Source organism: Lycium barbarum, chromosome 4 (genome assembly GCF_019175385.1).
Source record: "Lycium barbarum isolate Lr01 chromosome 4, ASM1917538v2, whole genome shotgun sequence".
NCBI lineage: Eukaryota > Viridiplantae > Streptophyta > Magnoliopsida > Solanales > Solanaceae > Lycium > Lycium barbarum.
The window spans coordinates 137,506,844-137,533,905 of NC_083340.1; positions in this window are offsets into that span (position 1 = coordinate 137,506,844).

Sequence of the window (27,062 nt, forward strand, 5' to 3'; positions counted from 1 at the left end):
GCCACATGAAACTTAGTTCGAGGGGGAGATTGTTGAGCGTGCGAACAAAGTACCACATTGATAGCTGAAAAGAAATGGGAGCTATTTATAAAGAGTTGGATACTTTTAATGGTGTGAGGTCTTTTGGGACAACCGTGCGGGCTTGGCCCAAAGCGGACAACATCACATCATGTTGAGAGTATCTTTGGGTTGTTTTATTCCAATAACTGGTATCAGAGTCAATGGTTTGGCGGGACGAGTATGAAGATGGCGGAGTGTGGCGTAGGGCCCGGCTTAGTGTCTTTGCCCGTCTATGGGCCTGTTTACGACCTTTGCCCGTAGTTTTGAAGACGCATTCACAGCCTTTGGGCTTCGGTGACCGTAAATACTCTGACATTGTGGGTGACACATAGACATGTTGAATCTCTGACCCGTGGTATGATAATGAGCCACGTGGAACTTAGTTCGAAGGGTAAATTGTTAGGTGTGCGAACAAAGTACCACATTGATAGCTGAAAAGAAAAGAGAGCTATTTATAAGGAGTTAGATACTCTTAATGATCTGAAAAGAAAAGAGAGTTATTTATAAGGAGTTGGATACTCTTAATGATGTGAGGCCATTTAGGGAAAACCGTGCGGGCTTAGCCCAAAGACAACAATATTACATCATGTTAAGAGTATCTTCGGACCGTTTAGCCCAACAACTGGTACCAGAGCCAATGGTTTGGCGGGACGAGTATGAAGATGGTTGAGTGTGGCGTGGGGCCCGACTTAGTGCCTTTGTGTCACGACCCAACCCCGTAGGCCGCGACTAGTGTCCGTGCTGGACACCCATACGTACCCAATAACCCAAACCAGAATATACAGATACAGAAGTCGAATGGCTTTACTAATTATCGCAGACAAACAGACATATCGCACGGAAGCCGATAAGGCTATCATAGAACATAGCAACCCAAAACATATACAGAACCCACATGTATGTCTACAGACCTCTACAGAACACATCAGAATCATAAGACGGGACAGGGCCCCATCATACCCCTGAATATCATACATATGTACAATGGCAAAAGACTGTACCAAAACGTAGGCTCTGAACAATAGAGCACTTCAAGATAGCAGAATATAGTCCTAAGCAGGTGGATCAGCAAATCTGTCGTCTGTACCTACGCGGCATGAAACGCAGCCCCCGAAGAAAGGGGGTCAGTACGGAAAATGTACTGAATATGTAAAGCACGGAACGTAGTAAACAAGGTCATAATCGAAGCAGAAGGTACAGAAAATAAACGGAATATCCAGAATAGCAAAATGTTGATCATAAAGCATAAATAGTGCATGCAGAAAACATATGTCATATCTAGTCCCATTGCGGAACAAAATCATGACCGGAACAGAACGTACAGAAAATGAGTATAATATCCAGATTATCAGATGCATATTTCCAGAACATAAAGAGTGTATGCAGAAACATATGTCATATCATATCCGGCCCCCACCAAGGGACTCGGTGAACAGAACGTGGTCGCCACCCCGACACTGGCGCCACAACACAGCATAACTCCAGAGTAGGGAATATCTCCGTAACATATCATATCATATCATATCAGAATGTGCACATGTCGAACATATCAGATGGCCATATCATATCATATCATCATATATCAGAATGTGTGTACATGGCACAGCATACTCCACAACCCATGTACAAGTGTACCTGCTCCCTCACATCGAGGCGCGGCGAACAATGCAGTGGAATACGCGTGACAACATATCCTGGCCCGGGCTCAGTGTGGGAAACATTGAGGCATCCACAAATGGAGTAGTGAGAAACTAAATGCAATAAAAATACCATATATATTTCCAGAGACTCAATGAGGCATATCGAATGACAATTCAAATCAATGAAATCGGACGGAATCATAGTAAGTGAATTTCGAATGTCACAATGGGTTACGGAAGCATAATCTTTCTGAGATCGTTTCCAAGTTCCAAAACAATTCATATGGCTTAATGAAATATTTAAAGCAATTTTTATTTAGTAGATAAAAGAGTAGTTAGAATATAAAAAAAAAAACTCGAAGACAAGTCATAAACACGTAAAGGGTAAAATCGGAAATAGTGGGCCCACCTCGGGACAAGCAAGGCGGTGGGCTCAAATTACGCATATTAAGCTTATGGGGTCACCTACAAAGGTCCTAGGGACATTCCATAACTTTCTAAGCAGTTCGGGGAAGTTTGCATAATTTTTCAACAAAGCATACTGAGAGGGTTCAATTCCATTGAACGAAAAAGGGATATTTTCAAATGCGGATTCCGATGAACAGAATACTTTCCGAGGCTCAAATCCGATCCTAGTACACCTAGGACATGCCAAAAGAAGAATCGGGATAGCTTTACATACCTTATATGCTCTTTACGCCTTTTCAAATTCAATTCCCGTTTCGCCCAAAATCTACAAATGGTCACATTTACCAAATATTAGCCATAAGACTTTAGGACTTAAATCTTGAATCAACACTTTTCTACAGAAATTTGGGCAGCATTTCCCCTATACATATAGCATCCCCGAGAATTCAACTCGGCCAAAACAATCAACAACAACCCAACAACAACACCAACAACAACAATAATCATTATAACACAATATAACATAACTAGTCATCTTTCCCACATAATGTCATAACCTTCATTCCAACTTCATATTTTCAAATCAATATCAACATTCTCGTATTCATTACTAACCAAGATCATTACAACACAATTCGGAAGCATTTCATATCATTTCCGCAAAATATTCACAAGATATACAAAATATACAAACTTTCCACCAAAGCCATAATTCATCCAATGCTTCTAATCTTTAACATACTTATTCATAACATGTCTCCATCTTCCAATTACATCAACCATCATCATCATTTGCACCTTAACAACTTCATTTCCATAATATCATAAAATCATACTAAAATGACATAATCTTTTATATTTCATTTCAATACCAACTTAAACCATTTTGCCTTCATTTACATTGCAAAGGTCACAACAACACAACTAACATATTAAACAAAATTAATTCATTTCCATTTCTATCTCTACACCACATGGCCATAATTCCCACTTCCAACTTCAACCAAATTCATTCAACTTTCATTTCCAATATAAGGTCCACCACAACTACAACTAGAATACAACATAAAATTCAACTCATCTTATTTATACAACATTACATACACATGCACACATGCAAACCCACTTTGTAAACTTCCACATTTCCATAAATTCTACTCATTTCTACATACTACAACATAAACCAACCTTCATAACATAATAAAAAGGGATTAATTCTTACCTTTTTCTACAATCTTTTTCACTTTTACCAAGTTGTCAACTTGAAGAAACAAGTGCTCTTTCTTCCAAAATAATTACACCAAGTTGTAAAGGACCCTTGAATTAGTGGGAATACCACAAGAAAATAATTTTTGGAGGAAGATTTTAAGGGGTGATTTTTGGGATGGTATGGCCGAATGGCCTTTGTTTGTTTTGCTCTTGTTTCTTTTGTTCTCTCTTTCTCAATTTGTCTTGAAACTTCTAATGTTTCAAGACAATTCATGATCTCTTATATTAATTTTCCACATGGCAAATTAATTGGAATTATGGGCTTGGGCCATAAGATGGCCGGCCACCCCTCTCCCTTGGGCTTGATTTTTATTTTTTATTTTTTTTGGGCCTAGCCCACTGACCTTTCGACCTTAAAACGTCCATATCTCCGTGTACCGACGTCATCTGGGAACCCACGACCTATGGTTGGAAAGCTGATTCAATTATCTACAACTTCTATTTATTGGTATTTTTCCAAATTCCAAACTTATAATACCGTTTTTGCCCCCCAAAGTCAGGTCACCCGAAAACGTTTTCTTAAAAATATTCGTTTGGAGGACTTCCACTTTGATTTGGCCCAAGGGTCCTTCTTGAGTTGTGTTTAACTTCACATATGTGATTCATATAATTTGTCACATGTCCCAAAAAAAAAATCTTGACGTGTGGGCCCCACCTCAACTTACATTTAATCCGACGTTCAAAAATACGGGATGTAACACTTTGCCTGTCTATGAGGCTGTTTACGACCTTTACCCGTAGCTTTGAAGACGCATTCACAGACTTTGGGCTTCGGTGACCGTAAATACTCTGACAGTATGGGTGGCGCACAGACATGTTGAATCTCTGACCCGTGGTATGATAATGAGCCACGTGGAACTTAGTTCGAGGGGGAGATTGTTGGGTGTGCGAACAAAGTACCACATTGATAGCTGAAAAGAAAAAAGGGAGCTATTTATAAGGAGTTGGATACTCTTAATGATGTGAGGCCTTTTGGGAAAAACCGTGCGGGCTTGGCCCAAAGCGAACAATATCACATCATGTTAAGAGTATCTTTGGACCGTTTAGCCCAACACTTAATTTATTTTCTGTTGGATTTTATTGTTCACATTGGAGGTCCAACTTGTACTAGAAGAGCTTTAGTATCTATTTATAGGCCTAAATGACTTTGTAAACACCTTTTATACCACCATTTAAGAATGACAATGAAATAGACGCCCTGTTACTAATTTCCTTAGCAATTTATGACTTTTTAGATGAGCTAGACTGTGTTAAATTTTTATTTTGAATTTTCCTTCTGTTGTAGTTCTTCAATGAAATACATAAGTGCAGCCGGGAACAAGTAGTTGCTAAAGATTTTAGCCCCATAAAACTCTGTTGGGAATGTCTTCCTCTCTGCCTTTTGTTTCTCCTACTTCTCCTTTTTAGATATAAAACATATATGCCACTTAACACAGATTGGAGTTACAGCAATCAATACACCTACAAATAAAGATAAACTCCATTCCTATTATAATCCTAGAAAGAGAAAGTCTCCCTTCTCTCTAAAAATTAGAAATAGTCGTTATCTCTAATATAGCCGCTACCGGCACTTCACGTCTCTCTCCGATGGGGTCGCAGCCCGGTGACCCTCCGTTGAATCCACAACCACCTCTTATTCCTAATCAATTTACACCGGGGGAACACATCGAGGGAAGCTCTTACACTGAATCCCTATCTGAACCTCTAAATCCACCCCTTCAATTCGACCAAAATCAATTACTGGCAAAGAGAACTGTCAACAATGGTTTGCCTGCACTGCTGTTCAAGATAAGAGACTACTATGGAAAGATGGCACACCCTTGCAGACGAACAATAGTTGGGCGATTTCTGAAATCAAGACCCCAGATCGATGCGATTAGATCTAAATTCAATGAAAAATTCTCTATGAAAGGAACTGTAAGGATTGGGGTTTTTGATAATTTCAATATATTTCTAAATTTCAACAATGATGATGATTATAACGGGATCCTTTAAAAAAGAGTCATCGACATTGATGGGTACCAAATATGGCTCCAAAAATAGTCGCCGGATTTTAAGCCGGAGGAAGATAGTCCTGTGGTGCCGATTTGGGCCCTGCTACCAGGTTTACCTTTCCATTTACATTCTTGGCACTTCATTAAACAGATTACTGCTGAAGCGGGCATTCCTATTGAAATCGATTTAGCTACTAGAACTATGAATAGACCTAGTATGGCAAAAGCTAGAGTTGAAGTCGATTTAATGAAACCTTTGGTGAATAATGTGTGGGTTGGTACTGAGGATGAAAATGATCCAATTAGAGGTTTCATACAAAAATTAAAGTATGAGAATATCCCAAAATACTACAAGAACAGTAAAAAACTTGGCCATGCTCTGATAGAGTGCAGGGTACTACAAAAGAGAAAAGAGAATGAACGAAAGGAGGCTGAAAGAGTCAAACAACATTCTACCCCGAGGGATACTGCTGGAGATGAACAAGATGTCTTAGAACCTCAGAAAATCAGCAGTAGAAAGAAAAAGGGGAATGAAGAGGTGAACCCCAACCAACAATCAAACCAAAGAGGTAGAGATCTTCAAAGAGACAACTTTGTTGATAAGACTCTGAGAGGTAAAAGTGCTCCACCAAAACAGACTAGAGGGAGAAGTGCTCCCCCAAAACAGACATTCAAACCAACAGGGGAAATTTTTGGAGTGGACAAACCACATCCTGCTAATTACATTAACAAGGAAAAGTCTATGAACGCAGAAGATGCAGGAAAAGAGGCAGACAAGGATGAAAATATGGACACGTCTATACATGAAATAGCAAACCCAATAAACGAAGGAGAAGGTATTAAAAATCAGGACATAAGCAATGAAATAATTGTTACTGGTATAGAGGACAACAAAATAGGAAATCAAGAAAACATTGCAACTGGCGTGGAGGACAATGAGACAGGGAGTCAAGAAAATCATATGGTGCCATCTGAAGCTGTGGAAATCATGAGTACTCCAAGGGAAAGTACCAAAACAGTTACTTATAACATCAGAAGTCTTAATGAGCTACAGGTGGTCATTAATCAAGAAGAATGGCAAACTGTTAGTAGTAGGAAGAAAAGGAGAGCACAAGCAAGGGAAAGAAGGAACAAGGAGACAGGTGAAGGAAGTAATGCCAATGGTAAGGATCAAGATAAAGGAAATGCTGACCCATATCAGCATGACTTGACAGATAAGATCAAAGGGAGTGAAACAGATGATCAACAAGGACAATCTGGAAAAGGAAAAAATGTGAAAGAAAATTCCCCTGAGAAAGAAGATTCTCCTGATGAATGGGCAGAAACAGACTCTACTGAGGAAGACACCTCTGAGGAGTCCTCAGAAGGATCTATTGAAGAAGAGGAGGAACAACAAGCTACTTGTGACAAAATAAATATCAATAGGGAAAAGATGACTAAGCAGAATATTGAGGCAAAAAAAGACTCCAATCCTATCTCAAATGAGAGACAGCAGGCAGAACCACAAGATGAACAACCTCCTCTTACCAGGAGACAAAAAAAAAAGCTACAAAAATTCTCTAATAAGAATCTTAATGATTAAGGTTCTTAATTGGAATATCAGGGGCATGAAGTCCCAAACAGCTACTGAAAGATTAAAAGGGCTAATCAGCCAGTATAAAATCTCTTTTGTGGCAATTCAGGAGCCTTTTATTAAAGAGGAAAAAATTGATAATTATAGACATATTATTGGTATGCATGGATGCTATGTTAACATCAGCATTAAAATCTGGATATTTTGGAGTTCTGAGCTGAAATGTGATATATATGCCAATGATGCTCACATGCAGGATTCTTCATAACAAGCTTAACTCTGAATTCTTCATATCTACGGTTTATGCTAAAACAAGATCTGCTGGCAGAATTCAATTATGGGAGCACATGAGGGCCTTTGCATCTACTATTAATCATCCATGGATGGTTTGTGGTGACTTCAACTGCATTACGGATCCTCAAGAGAAAATAGGTGGTACACCACATAAATTGAGTAAAAGCATGGACTTTATTGAATGTCTAACTGACTGTGGGTTAGCGGATATGGGGTATAGTGGCAATAGTTATACATGGTGCAATGAAAGGAATGAGGAGGATATAATATGGAAAAGGCTTGACAGAATGTTAGCTAATGATGAACTAGGCTCCATGTTTACCTCCATCTCTGTTCAACTTTTAGCTAGAGTGAGCTCTGATCATTGCCCTTTACTTATAACCTTACAAGATCGAGCTCTCAACTCCATTAGATACTTCAAGTTTTTGAACCTATGGGCTGATCAGGATAACTTCCAAGATATCGTAAAGGACCAATGAAACCAACGTGTTGATGGTAATATTTTCTGGATAGTCCAACAAAAATTAGAAAGGGTGAGTAAGGCTCTAAGTGACTGGTCCAGAAATAAGATAGGTGACATCTTCGCCAAGACAGATCAGCTGGAGAAAAAAATGATGGAGAGCGAAGAAAAGTATAAGAACTCTTTGAATCAAAATGACATAATTAGTATGAACAAGGCTAAAGTTGATCTGGTCTTGCATCTCAAAGTTGTTGATGCTTATTGGAGACACAAAGCTCATCTTAAGTGGCAACTTGAAGGGGATGAAAACACCAAATGTTTTCATTATGTGGTCAGAGGAAGGAGACACCATATGAATATCCATAGAATCAAGCATGGGGATGATTGGCTAGAGGAGGAGGAAGACATTGCTAGAGCTACTGTGGATTTCTATCAGTCCTTATTTTCCCAGAGCCATACATACATCGATATGAGTATCCTTGAATGTATTCCCCAGTCTGTTACTAATGATAACAATCAGATGCTGATTGGTGATCTATCCAATGATGAAGTCAAGGAAGCTATTTTGATATTGACATTAACAGCTCTGCAGGTCCAGATGGGTTTTCAAGTTTATTCTTTCAGAAATGTTGGGACATTATTGAACAAGATATGATCAAATTAGTGAAAGCTATTCTTGAGGGTCATCCTATGCCAAAGTACTTCACTAGTACATGTCTTGTGTTAATTCCCAAGGTGCACCATCCTCAAGAGTTTACTGAGTTTAGACCCATCAGTCTAAGCAACGTAACTCATAAACTGGTCTCCAAAATTTTGAACAACAGGATCTCAAAAGTACTCCCTAACATAATATCTCATAACCAAAGTGGTTTTATGAAAGGGAGGGCCATAGGGGAAAATGTATTACTTGCACAAGAAATTGTGCATGATATTAGAAATCCTAACAAGGGAGGATATGTTGTGATCAAGTTGGATATGAATAAGGCCTATGATAGAATTTCATAGAATTTCATTTGTGCAGTAATGAGGAAAATGGGATTTTGTGAGCATTGGATTTTTATAATATGGAACATGCTCTCAAATGCTTGGTATTCGGTCTGTATTAATGGGAAAATCATCTTGTGACCGTGACGGGTACCCGGGGCTAGCCACCGAGCACCACTCGCTCTAATACTCATCTTACTCATTTAATGCTCTTTTACGAATTTTATACACGAATTGTAGGAAAATCATATTTTATATAGAAACATAAATACTTATATACATTTGTCTCTCGGCCATCAAAATAATATATACATAATAATAACATCTTGTGAGACCATCTGACCCACACTGCGTATCTACGGGCCTCTACTGACATACTAAACATATAGATGGAACAAGACTCCGTCGTGCCCAAAATATGCATATATACCAAAAGAAGAATCATAAGCACCTCCGGACAATGGAGTGCTCTCAATCAGCTGACAGCTACTAAGGGTTTGGACCAAGCTCACCTCCCTGTCTACCTGTGGGCATGAACACAGCGTCCAAAGAAAACGGACATCAGTACGAACATTGTACTGAGTATGAGAGGCATAAACAATAAAGAAAGACAGTGATAATATAATGTGAACATCAATATGAAACATCTGAATCTGAATGACAATCATAGAAGAAGTAATGCATGTTGTCTTACTCATACTCATCATAATCTCATATATGCATAATATGCAAGCTGCCCGTCCATATCGGAACGGTGTGATAATCAATAACATTAGCCCGCGTCCAGGCCTCCCGCGTCCGGGGTACCATCTCATGCCGCCCACTAGTGGTGTCTGCCCATGCCAAAAGGTCATGGTGTATCCGTATAGCTGCCCGCCTTGGCGGTGACTGCCCGACCAACTAGGCGCGGTGTAATATGATCATGACATGCTCATCAAAATACTTGTAATAATATGCTTATCATAGTACATGCATAAGACTCAAGATCAACTATACTCTATCGGGGTGGCGTAAGGTCGTGATCCCCCGATTTCATTATGGAGCAATTATTGACATTCTGCCTCACCTTGAAGGAATTAGTACATAAGGTGAGTGTAAGCAATAAATAGCATCATTATCAATATGGCATCATCATATCATATCTCTTATCTTATATAGACATTTATGGACTTAGGCTTCTAGCTTTCCGGAAAATAGGAACTCATGAAGAGGAACAGAACTCATGCTATAGGATTCATGCCATTAGAAAGAAAGGACTAGCCTCACATACCTTTGTCGTTTAGCTATGTTATCGTTCACTTGCCCTCCCCCAATGTCACGTCGTTACCTTCACGGGAGAATTTGTATTAACATTAGTTAATCGATTATAAGAACGCGTCGTAAATTCTAGAGAAAATTGGGCAGCATTTCCCCTGTAAACTTAACAATCCTCGAAATTCCAACTTAGCCAAACATCAATAAAAACACCGACAACAACAATACCAATAATTTCATATCAAACTAGAATTAAATCCATTCTTAAATTATTCCCAAAACAGCCCAATATAAATTCGTATACCAATGCTTGTATACACTTCTTTATTTTCGTATACCCATAATATAACAGCAACAACTATAGCCAATCCCACGATATTCCCGTACACCAAACAATTCAACCACCAAACAGTCCACATGATAACAATAACAATTTATCCAATTTCCCGCAATCAATTTAGTAATTCTCGTCTCACAATTTAACTATGAATGGGTTGAATTTAAATATACTGAGGAGAGGAGGATTCTTACCTTGTATGCCAAGAAATACTATTCTTCCATTTTGGCTTTACTTCAAACAAATCTCTGATTTGCTATTGCCCGGAGGAAACAAACGGGGTATAACCTTTACGTTATTCTTGAGGAAAATTATACTTTTCTTTCTCCAAAAACAGAAACACACATCGCTGCCATAATATGAGATTTTCGTTGCTACTTATTGTGAAAAAAAAAAAAACAAGCTGCATACCACTTCTCTACGGGACTATGTAATATAAAACGAAAGTTGCTATATTAGAAGTGAGGAAAAAGAAATCAGATCTCAAGTGTGTATATCTTTTCCTTTATTCTCTTGGGACATAAGGGCCCATCACTTAACATTTGCCTCCTTATGATACGACCCCCTACATAAAGATATTCATGACTTTATCTGAAAGCATTAGTCACTAATTTTCTCTGTAAATTATGGGAACCACCCCTTATCCCACACTTCCAAAAATGTGTCACTTCACTTTTGCATGCACTTAAATAATATATGTAGGATGATAGTCATATATTGTTTTCTTACATGCAGCCACGTAGAAGCTCATCGACCTAAGCACTTATCTATCTAACCACTTTAATTAATTACTTTGTTAAAATACCCTTTAGTCGTATAAAATTAGAACAAGTCATGTTAGCAACATTGCACAAATATTGTACACGTTTTTCTTTTGATCTGAATGAAATGAAAGCTTAACTCTTTTCATCATCTCTTCACCGTGGGGCCCAGCTATCTTTTCCATGTGTTATTACCTTGGAAACTCATCAGAATGCTTCCACTTATATGTCAATGATTCATATTTTTTTTTTCTTGGCATGGCCCCACGTGGCCACACTAGGATAGTGTTTATCCTTATTTTTTTTTTTGGTCTGGTAGATTTATTTAATTGGTACCCACTCACAATCCAACACTTGGTAATTTACCCGCATAATTAATCTCTTGATCTCAATCCATTTAAATAGTGCTTATCTATTTATTATACTTGTGTGCATAGCACTTGTTCAGAACCTCACTTGCCACACATAAAATATTATTTGTAATCATCATCGCCACACTTTTCCATCTTAAATTATTTCGGGACTTCATTCCTCGTATACACCGAGTTCTTGATTTTCATGCTTGAATATGACCAAATCCTATGTCCTCAGTAAAATTGCTCATGTTGGACGGTTCAATTTCCTGGTCCAAAAATACAGGATATTATAGCTTGGACCGTATTTTATTCAAATAAATTTCGAACCTCGACGAAATTTTATTTTCTTCGATTGGAGTAACCTTTAACCTTCACGACACTTGGTTATCACTTGTTAAGCGTCGCATAAATACTCATAACCTCAAAAAAAAAAAGAAATTAATCTTGCCCTTGAACTTATGTCGATTAACTTACGACAAATCAAACGTACAAAAGTACGGGATATAATAGGATTTTTCAAATCTCAGAGAGGAGTTAAACAGGGTGATCCATTATCACCTGCTTTTTCATCATTGCTGCTGAAGTGCTCACTAGAAATCTTAACAAGCTGTATGAGGACCAGAGATTTAATGGTTTTAGCATGCAGACTAATGGTCCTCCCATCAATCATCTGTCTTATGCAGATGACATAATTATATTTTCATCTGGGAAAACCTATACTTTGAATAAGATCATGGATTGTCTTAGAGATTACCAAGTAAACTCCGGTCAACTGATCAGTGAGCACAAAAGCTGTTTTTTAATGGATAGTGCCATTTCTACCAAAAGGATCAAAATAGTTTCTGATATTTTGAAATTTCAAAGAGCTGAGTTCCCTATTAACTACCTAGGATGTCCTATCTTTGTGGGAAGGAAAAAGATTTAGTACTTTAGTTTCTTGGCTACAAAGATCCTACAGAAACTTGACTCTTGGCAATGCAAAACTCTTTCAAGTGGTGGAAAAATGATTCTTATCAAACATGTTTATCTGTCATACCTGTTCATTTATTGTTTATTTGCATGCCCCCAAAAACTATTTTTAATCAAATTGAAAATATTTTTTCTAATTTTTCTGGGGACAGTGTGAAGGAAAGTACAAATATCATTAGTCAGCTTGGTCTAATTTTTGTTTGCAAACAGATGAAGGAGGCATTGGAGTAAGGACAAGGCAAGAGATGGCAGACTTTTTTTTAGCCAAACTTTAGTGGACATTCAGAACTTCTAGCTCACTATGGACCACATTCATGAGGGCTAAGTACCCAATGAGAAATCATGTAATGGCCAGAAAGTGGAACTATACTCATTCTCATACATGGAGGAGACTTATGAATATCAGGGACAAAATTGATCACCTGATCCACTTGAAAATAAATAAAGGCAACTCTAATTTCTGGTGGGACAACTGGATGGGAACTGGCAAGTTGGCTTATTCAAGAGGCACTAATACTTCTATTAATAGTCCCATTTATACCTTCATCCTTCAAAAGAAATAGAATATTGATAAACTCCTCAAAATCCTCCCTATAAAAATTGTCAACCAGATTAGGGATGTAGAGATTTATTCTCAAGATGTAAATGATGCCCCTATCTAGAGTATCACTAGTGATGGGAAATTCAGTTGTAAATCAGCCTGGAAAGCCATCAGATAAGTCCATCACACTTCTCTACTCAATAAGAAGATGTGGCATAATAATATGCCTTTTAAAATCTCCTTCTTTATGTGGAGATTGTTCAGGAATTGTGTGGCAGTGGATGATAACCTTAAAAGAATTAAAATACAACTTACTTCAAAATGCTATTGTTGCAGGTCTGACAATCAGGAAACTCAGGAACACTTATTCAACCAAAGCAGGATTAACAATGAAGTATGGAGACATTTCAGTCAGATGTTTGGCATAAGTGAAAGAAATTGAAGCATTAGACAAAGGGTTATATCATGGTGGCTTACTAAGGAGAAGAACCCCATTCAGAACATGGTTTTGTAAATCATACCAAGCATCATTATTTGGCATATATGGAAAGGAAGATGCAAAAGCTTATATGAGAATGTTAATATGTCCAGATACAGAATCATCAACAACGTCTACCAGGATGTTGTAATGATGGTACACAAGCAGTTCAAGAAAATATCTCCTTTTATGGAATGGAAAAGTTTTATGAATATAGCTGAAAATGCTCAAGTTCACTTCAAAACTGTAGCTGTAAGGTGGAATTTCCCTGCCCTGGGATTCTATAAGCTGAACTCGGATGGGTGCTCTAAAGGAAATCCAGGCCCTAGTGGAGGTGGTGGTTTGATCAGAGATCACAGAGGAAGTCTTGTTGCTGCATATGCATCTAACCTGGGCATCACTACTAACAATGTGGCTGAAGCATTAGCCATGAAAACAGGGATTGAGTGGTGCATAGACAAAGGAATCTGCAAGCTAGAAATTGAAAGCGACTCAAGATGCTAGTGGACTGGATTAACAACAAGGCTAATCCTCCATGGAACTTGGCAGATACCATAGAGCAGATACAACACATGCTAAAGTCTTTCCAAGATAAGATCATCTAACATTGCTTCAGAGAGTGTAATAGACCTGGGGATGATCTTGCAAACTGGGGGCTAACTTGTGGAGATACTACATGGATGAACAACTTCATGGACTTACCAAGAGGCACAAGAGGACAGATCAAGATTGACAGATTGCAGATGCCTTCTTTTAGAAATTCCATTATTAAAAATTCCTTCTCTGTGCATAGGTCAATGTATAGGAACTACTTATTTGATGTCCCTTGATTCCTTCTTGTGTTGACAGTGAAGATATGAGTCATATCATCACTTTCAAATTCTAATATTTTTTAGAGCGTAGATGAAATCCTACTTCAGACAGATGGAGGGTGTTCCATCAAAGTAGGTGCAGGGCATTGTAACCTTGTTGATCCCCTTTTTGCTGAATGAATAACATCCAAATCAGTCTCCTAGAATGGAGATGACTTAAGAATTTAAAAAAAAAAATGCTTCAAACAACAAACAAATAAGACAGTTTTACATAGATTGCTTAGTGTAATGCTTTTGTAGAGTATAGATTCTTAATCAGAATGCTTCTTATTGTAAATTTGTAGTTCTCGCTAAACAAATAAACTGGTTCGGTGTTTTACAATTTCTGATTTATATGCATACGATGCGCTGACTTAAGTATTGACAACTCTCATGTAAACTTCTTTCATTAAGATGACTCTTGATGCCTCGAGCATATCTCAACCTTCAAAAGTTTGATTGTATCTAATCATGATACTTTTTTGTTTTGAGTAAAAGACACACAGGAAAATGAAATGTTGATGTTCAAATGCTCACAATATGTGAGTTGGTTAATTTTATTTTAGATAATTTTTTAAATTTTCATTTGATGCAACGTTTATAGAGTTTTTATTCAGAAGCTTTCCGAGCTTGGATTACTATCTTTGTTTTATGTTAGAATCTTATATTTCTACTATTCATATTTGCATTCGTTAGATATATAATTGCAAACGAAATCATTAATGCGGATATTATTAGCTTCTTTCAGAAATTTTCTAAAACTTTATATTTTAAGGTCTTTTCCCTTCAATTTCTCCCTTCTCTTTTTAGTATTTTTTTTGGTTCTTTATTGTAATGTTCTCTTGATTTTGAATTTATTATTAGGATGTGGATAGTGGGATCAATCTCTCATCTCTACTATTTATCCCTTTCAAAGTGTGTAGAAGATATCAATGGAGTAGAATGCCACAACTCAACAAAGAATTTAGCTATTTGATCCTAAATGCTTTGAGTATCATCTGGATTATCCAAATCCTTTGGCTCCCTGTTGTATCTTCATTTTCCCTCGGTTTTCGCCTTTGATTGTATTTCTTCTTCTCGTGCGTTAGTACTATAGCTAATGACAGGAAGATGTAGGAACTTTCTTTCTTTCAATAAAGTTTTTGATGTTAAGTCAATCAGTTCGATGTTGTAGACCTGCAAAAAATAGGAAGCATGCTATCTTGACATCCTAGTACCACTGATTGATCTTTCGAGTTCTTCTTTATGTGTAGTCCTTTTACTGCATAACATTACATGGATTTTTACATATTTTATCCTTTTTGCTGGTGGAATAGCATAGGCCTCGAAGAATATTATAAACTTCTTTCGATGATAGATACAACAATGCACCGTGAGATTTAGTATGTTCCATGTCTTTGCCCAAATGACATTATCATTCTCCTATTGGTAATACATCTGAGACTAATAGACTATATAGATGAAGTATCACTTACTGTAATTGTTTTGTTAATTAGTTTAATTTTCTCATTGAGTACTCACACATTTAATATTTAGTGTTTACGTTTAAAAAAGTGACGAGGGTTGCAATAAGTGGAATTTTTTTTGAAGAAGTGAGTCGTCAAGTGGTCATTCTGTTTATGTGGTGCTTGAGAATGTATTTTTAATGTCATTCTGCCTTCTTGGAATTTACAGTTTGGCTGCAGACTTTGTGAATAGTGGACAAGAGTAATACCTTGGTTCCTGGCAATATGCAAAGGTACAACACAAAATTTCTTCCTTCTTCCTTGTACCGGTTTCTTTGATTTTAATCTTTGAAGACCAACTTAGAAGTGTGTGTCTCAGTATACCTTTCCCTGGTGAAAAATAATCATATGTTGACATTTAGAAGCTTTATTTTTTATGCTAGAGTAGAATTAAGCTCATTCAACGAGAGATCGATGTTACTGTTAATCCTAATGATATTTCCATAAGGGAATTCCCCCACCCCCTTCTCTCGGACAAGTTTGAGTACAACTATACTAAATTTATTGGTGCCTTGATGTTAGCAAGTATACCAAAAACTTTATGAGAAGGTATTGTATTCACGAGTCCTGCTTAGTTATAGATCTATATCAAAGAAATAACTCATAAAGTTATAGCGGTAACTGTCTAGATATTAACTTTTATAGTTCTCAAAATTTATGTTTGAAGCATGTGTTATTTTTTTTTTTATCTCCTGAAGTTGGTTGTTTTTTTATGTAGTGGGAATCTTAAGAGTGTACAGAGGACATGGATATCACAAGACCTTTTAATATGATCCATAATCTGCTAACTGTTTCGCTACTTAAGATATATATATATATATATATATATATATATATATATATATATATATATATATATATATATATATATATATATATTTAAAAAAAAAAACAAAGAGATTGGAAAGATACCCAGAAAAATGCATAATCTACTGTCATATCAAGTCTTTAATGCTTCCAGACTTTCAGTGTTGCTACAGGTGTTGCTCCAACCTCGGTGTTGGTGGCTGGCGAGGCTTCAATCCTTTTATAAAAAGTACTATTCTCGTATTGAAGTCTTTCACAACATTTATTCAAGCTTTTGGTCCCTATTTGTTGTGACTGAGTTATTTAATTCGTTGTAATTTTTCATATTAAAATTATGAATGTGGTTGATTATTAAAGAATAATTCTTTCTTATAAAAATAAGACATGAACTACTAAGCATTATTTCTATACTTTTATGACCGCGCGAAGCGCGGGTGACTTCACTAGTTTTTTTTAATAAAGGGAGAGTCTCCCTTGTTTATTTTTGTAGGATCATGTAAATGTGGGAGGAGTCCTCCTACCGTAACAGAATTGTCAATAGTGATTCCAGTAACCGGGGGCGGATGCAACCTTAAGGCTTAAACTGTTAGGTTCATTTGAACCTAGTATTTTCAAAAAAAAAAAAAAAAAAATGTGTAGAATTTCATTACAATAAATAGTAGGTCTTAACCCATAATTTTAAAATTTCAAAAGGTCAATACTAAGAACTGTAAAAATTGAACCGATAGAATTTGAATTTTGAACCCATCTCAACAAGTTACCCACCCCAATGTACAAGATTGGATATTTCAATTTCTAAGGTTTGGGAGTATGATTAAATTCAGCTCGTTTTTACATTTTTTTTTATATTATTCCTTCCAGTTCAAAATAAGTGTTTACGCAGTCTTTAATAGACTCCTTAAGAAAATACCAACTCCTAAGAGAAATTTGAAATTTTGACTAAACTATTCTTAATTAAATTTTGCATATTAGTAATTACTTGACACATTGGGATCTAATCACTTAGCACTTAATAAAGGCAAATTTGAAAAAATAAAATTAATCACTCTTTGATTATATAAGTGGATTTTTGAATAAAAATAAAAAAGGTTAAGTTGACATTTATTATAAACCGAATGGAGTAATATATATAGTAAGAATCTATGTCAAACCTCGGTGGATTAAATAATTTTTTTTTTTTTAAAAAAAAAAAAAAGTCTCTAGACTCGAAATGATGCCATCTTGAGACTTTATTCTATTTGTTAAAACATAGCTGATGCAAAACGACAGCATATGTGCCAGTAAATTCAACAGAAAGTTGTTGGTGCCCATATTTTGAAAATCGAAGAAAATACAAAACAGCTTGGTGACTTGACGTACTCAAGGTTTAATTTAGAGTAAGAGATACTTTTTAAGTTCTTAGGGCAGCATTTTCAACTGCACCTGAGTTTCTCATACTGCATGTGTATTTCAATCTTAATCTTTTTCGTCAAATTATTCAATTCTTAATACAGTATTTATAATTTACATTTAGAATGAATAAATACGAATTAAATGAATACTTCCTGTAACAAAATAACTGTATACAAATTTAAAATGTTATAAAATAAGAGTAAACATATTAGTTTGTGAAACTATAAGAGTGACACAGTGACAAACATACGAACTTAACGTTACTTATCCAAAAATGATACAAATCATTAAATAACAAAAGTTTTGTTGAAGAAAAAAGGAAAAGCACGCTAACCTTAAGGTTAAAAATAACCTATAAAAAAATAAAAAGGAAAAAAAAAATCGTACCCGGAGCCGACCATCAAAGGAGAGAGATAAGCTCTGGCAATTGTTTTTCGTCTTACGGAAAAGTTTTCTACCAAATGAAATAAGTTAAGGGTGTGTTTGGTATGATAGAAAATGTTTTCCAAACAAATATTTTCTTGGAAAATAACTATTTTCCTACTCATTTTTTAGTGTTTGGTACGCAAGTTAAAAAATATCATTTTAAGAGCATTTCCATATATTCAAAATAAAACGCTATGCGATTTTTGAATTCGGAGTGCAACTTCTAGTGGTGAGGGTAGGCGGGGAAGTGGGGGTTACTGGGTTAGGCTATAGGGGTGCGGGGGGAGGTAGAAATTTGGTGGGTAAGGGGTGGAGGTGGGGTGGGTGAAAGGGGGGTGGGGTTGGTAGGTAGGTATGGATGAAAAGGGTGGTGGGTTGGGTGGCAGCATTATGTTGAGGTTTAAAAGTTCGAATGCCTGTTCTTAGTCAGGGTGAAGCGGGTGGTGGGAGGTGGCGGTAGGTTGGATGGGGGTGAAGGGGGTATGAGGTTAGTGGTGGGGTGAAGATGTGGTTGGGGGGGGGGGGGGGGGAGGGGAAGGTTGGGTGCAGGGGCGTATCTAGTTTTAAAAGTGAGGTTCAATTGAATCCCTAACTTTCATGGTGGGAGATGGGGTGAGGGTAGGGGTGGGGGTGGTGGGTAGAGGTAGGGTGGTTGAAAGGGGGTTGGCAGGTGGGTAGGGGTGAAGAGGGTAGTGGGTTGGGTGGCAGTAGAATGTTGAGGTTTAAAAGTTCGAATGCATGTTCTTAGTCGAGGTGAAGCGGGTGGTGGGCGGTGGGGGTAGGTTGCGTGGGGGTGAAGGGGGTGTGAGGTTAGTGGTGGGGTGAAAATGTGGTGGGTGGGGGTGGTTGGGTGAGTGGCGTATCTAGGTTTAAAAGTGGGGGTTCAATTGAATCCCTAACTTTCGACGCGGAGTATAAATTTATGTGTAAAAAATTATTGAAATTGTAATATGTAGTCGAAAGATGTTACAATTGAACACATAAAATTTAAATTCTTGATCCGCCTCTGATTGGGTGCGGGGTTGGGCTGGATAATGCATGAGAAGGTTGAGGATGTGTTGGTGTGTTTTTATTAATCTGAAAAATGGTTTCAGTCAAATTTTGGAAAATATTTTCTCCTATTTTGAGGAAAACATCTAACAAGATATTTAGTGCAACCAAATAAGATAAAATCTGAAAACATTTTCAATCATATCAGACACACCCTAAATGACATCCACTTTTACTTGTGACCAAATTTCCTAAACAAATGTTAGCTAAATCTTATTCAACTTCATCTATTATTATTACTCCCTCCATTTCAAAAAGATTGTTTTAATTTGACTTGGCACGGAGTTTAAGAAATAAGGAAGACTTTTGAAATGTGCGATCCAAAACAAGTCTTAGATATTTGTGTGGCTGTAAATTATCTCATAAAGTTAAATTATTTATAAATATAGAAATGTACCAATCTTTTTTTGCCAAACTAATAAGAAAAGGAATATAATCTTTTTGTGACGGAGGGAGTACTACTTAGACATCATTATCATATTTTCAAATTATCGCAAAATTTGTGTCCACTTACCTGATTCCATACTTAATCTAATTATTATATGTCACATACTTTTTTATACCTAATCAACCACTGAAAATGATTTTAAAATAATTTCTTAAAAGAAAATGTTTTTTTATTTTCCATTACAACATTATTTCCTCCCTGCAAAACGAAAATTAGTTTATTCTTTTTCAAAAAAAAAAAAAAATAGAACAAGAATAGAATTATGTTAAGACTCCAAAAAGACAACGTAGATTCCTTCTTAGGAATTCAAACGGTTGGTATTTTTTTTTAGGGAAAAGGGTCAAATATACCCCTCTACTTTAGTTTATTAGCTAATTTTGTTCTCCGTTAATTAAAGTAGTCAAATATACCCCTTCGTTAGCCAAAGTATACACATATACCCCTTGAATGGATGAAAATCTCAAATCAGCCAAAAATTACTCATTTAACTTAAATTACCATGCCCCATACGTTAGACCCGACCCGACCCAAACATATAATTTCCCCCCACCCTAATATACCCCTCTACGCTTATGATTCCGCCTGACACATTTTTATTTCCAGCTGATTTGAGGCAGATTATTAGACAAGAAATGGAGATTACATTGCTTTAGTGGATTACAATTACTTGATAATCTGTATATCAAGACAAGTGGATTACAATTACATGACAAGTGTATATCAAGATTCGTTGCTTTAGTGGATTACAATTACTTGACAATCTGTGAAGATTTACGACCTCTGATTCTTTACCTTGACAGGGGATGCTACTTCCAAACATCCAGCTGATTGCAGATCTGTGTTTTGACCGAAGAATAGAAGCATAGAGGGGTATATTAGGGTTGGGGAAATTTTATTTTGGGGTCGAGTCTAACATATGGGGCATGGGTAATTTTGGCTGATTTGGGATTCTCATCCATTCAAGGGGTATATGTGTATACTTTGGCTAACGGAGGGGTATATTTGACTACATTGGCTAACGTAGGGTAAAGTTAACTAATAAATTAAAGTAGAGGGGTATATTTGACTCTTTTTCCCTTTTTTTTTTAATTTGTTTTTTATTACATAGGGGTAGAGGAAGGGGATTACAACGTGAGAATTTGAACCCTTACCAACAAGGTGAAAGTTCAGGTAGTCAACCAACCGAACTACAAGATCTCTACAAACGGTTGGCATAAGAGTAAAGCTGTAACAACATTATTGGTTTGGGGGGGGGGGTGAGGAGGGGAGGGGGGGGGGGGGGATTGGTGAGTAAGTTTTGAATTGCACATATGTACTCAAATTAATGTTTATTTTACATACTAATGCTATTATATTCTCTTAAAAAAAAAGGTCTTTTTGCCACGATGGCCCAAATGGGATAAGTTCATATGACTATTTATGTCAAATTTAATAATTTGTATTTATTTAATGTCATTTATATCTTTTCTTCTCAAAATTTATCTTAATTTAAAATTGTACAATAGAGGTTATGGTGGTTTTTACATAAGTGCTGCCAAATTTGGATCAAATTGGTGTGACAATTTAGCAACTCTGATTTTCTAATATGTTTCCATCATATTTCTGGAAGTATTGAAACTAAGTAACTTGACCAAAATCGGATTGTTTACTATACCAGTAGAATACTAGATTAATACAAATCAAACTAACTTGAAACATTTTTGTTATTATTATTATTATTATAAAAAAAAAAATCGCTACTGGACTGGAGACATAGATTTATTGCTTAATCAACATTTAATTAATTATTTCATGCCGTACAAATCTTTAAGTCGTTGCTTTGTACCTTGAGCCTGTTTGGATGGCCTTATGGCTTTAAGCTGAAAACAGCTTATAAGTCAAAAAAAATAAGTTGGGGTAGCCCAACTTATTTTTTTTGGCTTATAAGTTGTTTTCAGCTTATAAGCTGTTTTAGATAAGTTAAGTCAAATTGACTCAATTATTTTTTTGAGCTTATTTTAAATACAAAATGACTTTAAGCTGGTCAGTCAAACACTCAAAAAAGCTAAAAACAGCTTATAAGCCAACTTATAAGCCAATCCAAACGGGCTCCTTATGCCCAAACCGCGAATAACCGAAAGTCTACCGATATAACTTTTCCAAATGTTTTAAATATCTAATTAATAGATCAATAATAATTGTAGTGGAGTAACACGTCCCGTTCATTTTTAATTAAAAGTTTTGGTTCGAGTCTTAGATATGGAATAATTTTTATTGGAGATCAGCACTATAGTTCTTAAAGTAAAATTTATCTGTGCGAATTCAAATTTAATCGAGCCCTAATTTCGATACCGGACACTAGAAGAAAATAAAGATATCTAACTTTCCCTCCATCTCAATTTTGTGTAACACTCTTTCTTTTTTAGTTAATATAAAAATGACGTCTTTCTATTTTTAATTTTAATTTTAATTTAATTTTAAGCTTCACACTTTAGCTTAACTAAAGGATTTTTAGCCACATAGTAGGACTTATTTTAAATAAAAAAAAAATTAAAAAATCATTTTCTCTTAAATTCTATACCATTCAAACACATTGATATAAATTGGGATACAAAAATATTACTCCCTTCGTCCCATAATAAGTGTCATCTTAGCCAAATTTGTTTATCTCATATTAAGTGTCACTTTAGACAACCAAGACATAAATTGACTAATTTTTTCTAATTCTATCCTTAGACAATAAGGTCTGCGTACACTCTACCCTCCCCAGACCCCACGATGTGAGATTTCACTGGGTTGTTGTTGTATCCTTAGACAATAAAGTAACATCTAAATGATGATTGGAAAAACCACATAGTACTTGGTATTATTGGATTCCCAATATCAAAAGGTTTACTTTTTGTGTATGCTCTAATCAAAATGTAAAAGTAATTTATTTTTATTATATAGAGGTAACTTGGTAAATTTTACATTACATTATTGATTTCTTAATATGCGTATTTTTTACTAAGGTGACATTTATTATGGGACGGAGGGAGTAATTAATCATTTTGGTGAACTCCAAAAGACAAATTAAAATGGAATATACCTACTGGATGATGTAATAGGAAAGGCTTTGGTCAACTCTAGGAAAAGACAAAAGAGGGATATTATACCGAATCCTAGATGCAGTGATAGAAGAGTAGGTAGGGAATATTTAGATAAATTATTTGGGTCATCGATTAACATTAACGGATCACGCCTTGATGTGAGATATTATTTTAGAAATGATTTCAGTATTTCAATGAAGTGGTGGCACTGGACAATAATATTTATTGGCAATCGAGATTTATATTTAACTTTTTTTTTTAGTGCATTCAAACAACAATAATAACAATAACAATAATAATAGACTCAGTGTAATCTCATAAGTCGATCTAAGGAGGATAGTGTTGCTTCCGATAGACTCTCGGCTCAGAGAGAGATAAAAAAAAAAAAAGGAGGCAGTAGCAACAAACATTTTTTTTTTATTAATAAAGAAAATATATACACATCAATCCAGAAGAGATTGATCCAGCTAAAAACAAAGAACAGAAAATAAGAAAAGATCAATCCAACAAGATTGATCCTAAAATGAAAGAAAACACAGTAAATCTAGTGACTTATGGCCAGTAGAAGTAGACATGAACAGATTACATCAACTAAAATCCAAGAGCCTTGGCTTGATAACTTCTATCACACCTCAAAGTCTCACAGGTGGAAAACTTCAAGTCATCTGAATCATTCTTCAGGCAAGCTTGAAAGTAGTTGTATATTGCTGTGTATATCACCTTCTGCATGAAAACCAGGTCATTATGTTGCTTGATCCATCACTAGTACAATCTACTACTTAGATCATGAGCATCACAACATTTATATTAAGGAATGAGCATGACAAGCACACTGATACCACCCTAATACATATGCTGCAATAACTCACAATCTGTTGAAAAACTGTACTCAGCAATGGTTTAAAGGTCTGGTATCAAAGACTAATCTGGTGCTTTGTCTTGAAGAGTTCTTAATCTCAAGTTAGGAATTCCTATTTTTTCCAAATTCGGAATCTTCTTAGCTTGACTTAGTAATTCCTGAAAATTATGAAACTGAACTGCACCTGCAAAATCAAAAACAAAGTTAGTTAAAAATCTGCAAGTCCATTTCCTTCTCTATGTATATGCTCCACAGTCACTCTTTGATCTTCCATCATCCTCTTAATATCATCTACCAACATTGAGATGCTCCAAGGGATCTTCCATTCAGCATTTATAATCATCTTCATGGTCATGGAATCAATCTCTATAATCAATGGAAACAGTTGCTTTTCCACACCCATTCTAATAGCCTCAGCCTCAACAACAATATTTGATCTATCTGTCAGAATTTTAGCAGCTGCATGCACCAAATCTCCCTCTTCATTGCTGATACAAAAAGCAGCAGAGCTTGGTCTTGGATTTCCTTTAGCAGCTCCATCAGTATTATACTTGTAGAATCTAGATACATGTCTCCTCCATTTAATAATTGCAGATAACAGTTGGCTTATATCCTTCAAAGAATTGAATAATCTGATGCCATCTAGTTGGAATATTTAGCCCAGGAAACTGAACTTTACATAACATATAAATGTCAGATTTATGTCATATATCACTCTATTCAGATTCATATTACCACCATATAGCCTATTGTTTCTTCACTTCCATATTTGCCACACAATGAAAGCAGGAACTGCTTTGTATATTGTCTTCAGTTTGAAATGGCATTTTGCTTCCCACCAACTTCTTATGGCATGTTTCACCTGAATACAATTCATGCTCAATCCAGCCCCTATATTAAAGAATCTCCATACCTTAGTAGCCAAATCTCCACACAGAAACAGATGGTTAATGGTCTCAATCTGAGCAGTATGGCAGCAACAACACTTTGAGACTATATGAATGCCAATACTTGCCACCAATTCATCAATTGGCACTTTAAACTTCCACAATCTCCACATGAAGAATGAAATTTAAAAGGCACACCTTTGATCCACATATTTTGAAATGGCACTGTTACATTAGCTTTTTGTCTCAACAGCTCCCATGCACTACCTACTGTAAACCTTCTTGTACTTGTCATCATCCACCAAGGTCTGTACCATTCATTTGATGCATATTTAATATCAATTTCCTGTATTATATGCTGCACTATATCTTCAGGAAACAGCTGCATGAGTTTGTTGATATCCCATCTTCCATTTGAAATAAGCTCAGAAACATCTTCATTATGATCATTGATTTGCCAGGACTGGGGAACCACATAGCTGAGAGCACCTAACTTAGTCCAATTGTCAAACCAGATGTTTGAACTTCCAATCTTTGGCTCCCACCAGATTTCCTGCTCAATACTCTCCCTTGCTTCCAACATCATTTTCCAGACTTGTGAACCTCCCTTCCATTGAACCACCTAAGGAATTTGCTTCTTACAGTATTTGTTCCATATGAAATTAGCCCAAAGAGAACTAGTGGTTCTAAACTTCCACCAGAGTTTAGCACATAATGCTTTGGACATGTCATAAATAGACCTGAAACCCAAACCTTCTTCATGTTTAGGAAGGCACATGTTAAGCCAAGATGACCAGTGTCTGCATCTTCCTTCCTCCTTATTATTCCAAAAGAACCTTGCAAAGATCCTGTGTAGTTCTTTTATAACACATTTAGGAGGCCTTATAGCAGATAGAACATGAATTGGGATACTTTGAAGGACGCTTGTAATCAACACTGCTTTTCCCCCATAAGACAGTAACTTGCCTTTCCAAGTTTGCAACTTGTCTTTGACTTTCTTCAATAACTCAGTATAATCCACTTTCCTTTTCCTGGCATGAGTAATTGGTACTCCAAGATATGTAAAAGGAAATTGCCCTCTCACAAATCCTGTTACTACTGCAACCTGCTGACTTAACTTATCTAAAACTTTGCTGAACATATAAAAAGAACTTTTCCTCGTGTTTATCAGCTATCCAGATATTTTCTCATATTCCTGAAGAGTATCCATGATCATCTGTAAAGAGTAGTTGTCTGCTGCAGAAAAGATGATTATATCATCTGTATATGCCAGATGATTCAGCTCAGCACTCCACTTTGGCATCCCATAACCAACAAAACCAGGCTGATCAAACAAAGAGTTTAATGCTCTTGACAGAACTTCTGCAGCTATAATGAAAAGAGCAGGAGAGAGTGGATCCCCCTGCTTGACACCCCTTGTACAGTGAAAGAAACCATGTGCCTGACCATTTAGAAGTACAAAATACCAATTATTTGCCAACAGCCTCCATATAAGATCAATGAAAACTACAGAGAATCCCATCTTCTTCATCACTTTACAGAGATATAACCATGAGACCCTGTCATATGCTTTTGTCATATCCAACTTAATCACAACATTTGCTGGTTTTCCTCTCTTTCTTATATCAGTTACAATTTCTTGAGTCAACAATACATTCTCAATTATATTCATACCCTTAACAAAACCTGACTGATTTGGAGAAATCACCCTTGTGAGTAACTTGTACACTCTATCATGAACTACTCTTGATATGACCTTATTGATAAAGTTGCTAAGACTTATAGGTCTCATATCAGAGAAAGACGACTCAACAACATTCTTCTTTGGCAGCAAAACTAGATTAGTGTGAGTGATTGACTTGGGAAGAGTCTGTCCTTCAAAGAAAGCTTTAACAACACTAAATACATCAACCTTGATCACCTCCCAACACTTCTGATAAAAGATCCCAGAAAAGCCATCAGGGCCACAGGTACTGTCCCCATTTAGTTCAAACACTGCCTTCTGTACTTCCTCCATAGTAGGTTGTTCAGCAAGTAGCACATTATCCTCCTCTCTAATCAGTTCAGGAATATGATTAAGAATTGGAGAATCTTCACTAACCTCCTCATGAGTAAATTGCTTATGAAAAAAATTAATAGCTTCACCAGCAACTCTATCAACATCCTTTAGCCAATTTCCAGTAGCATCTTTAATCCTCTTAATCTGGATTCTTTTCCTTCTTCCTTTGACCAGACTATGGAAATATCTTGTATTTTTATCCTCTTCTGAGAAACAGTCCATCCCAACTTTTTGCCTCCAGAATTCTTCCTCATAGTGAAGATACAATTTAAGTTATGCTTGGGCCCTTTGCATGACCATTCTATTTTCTTCAGATGGGTTCTCCTCAAACA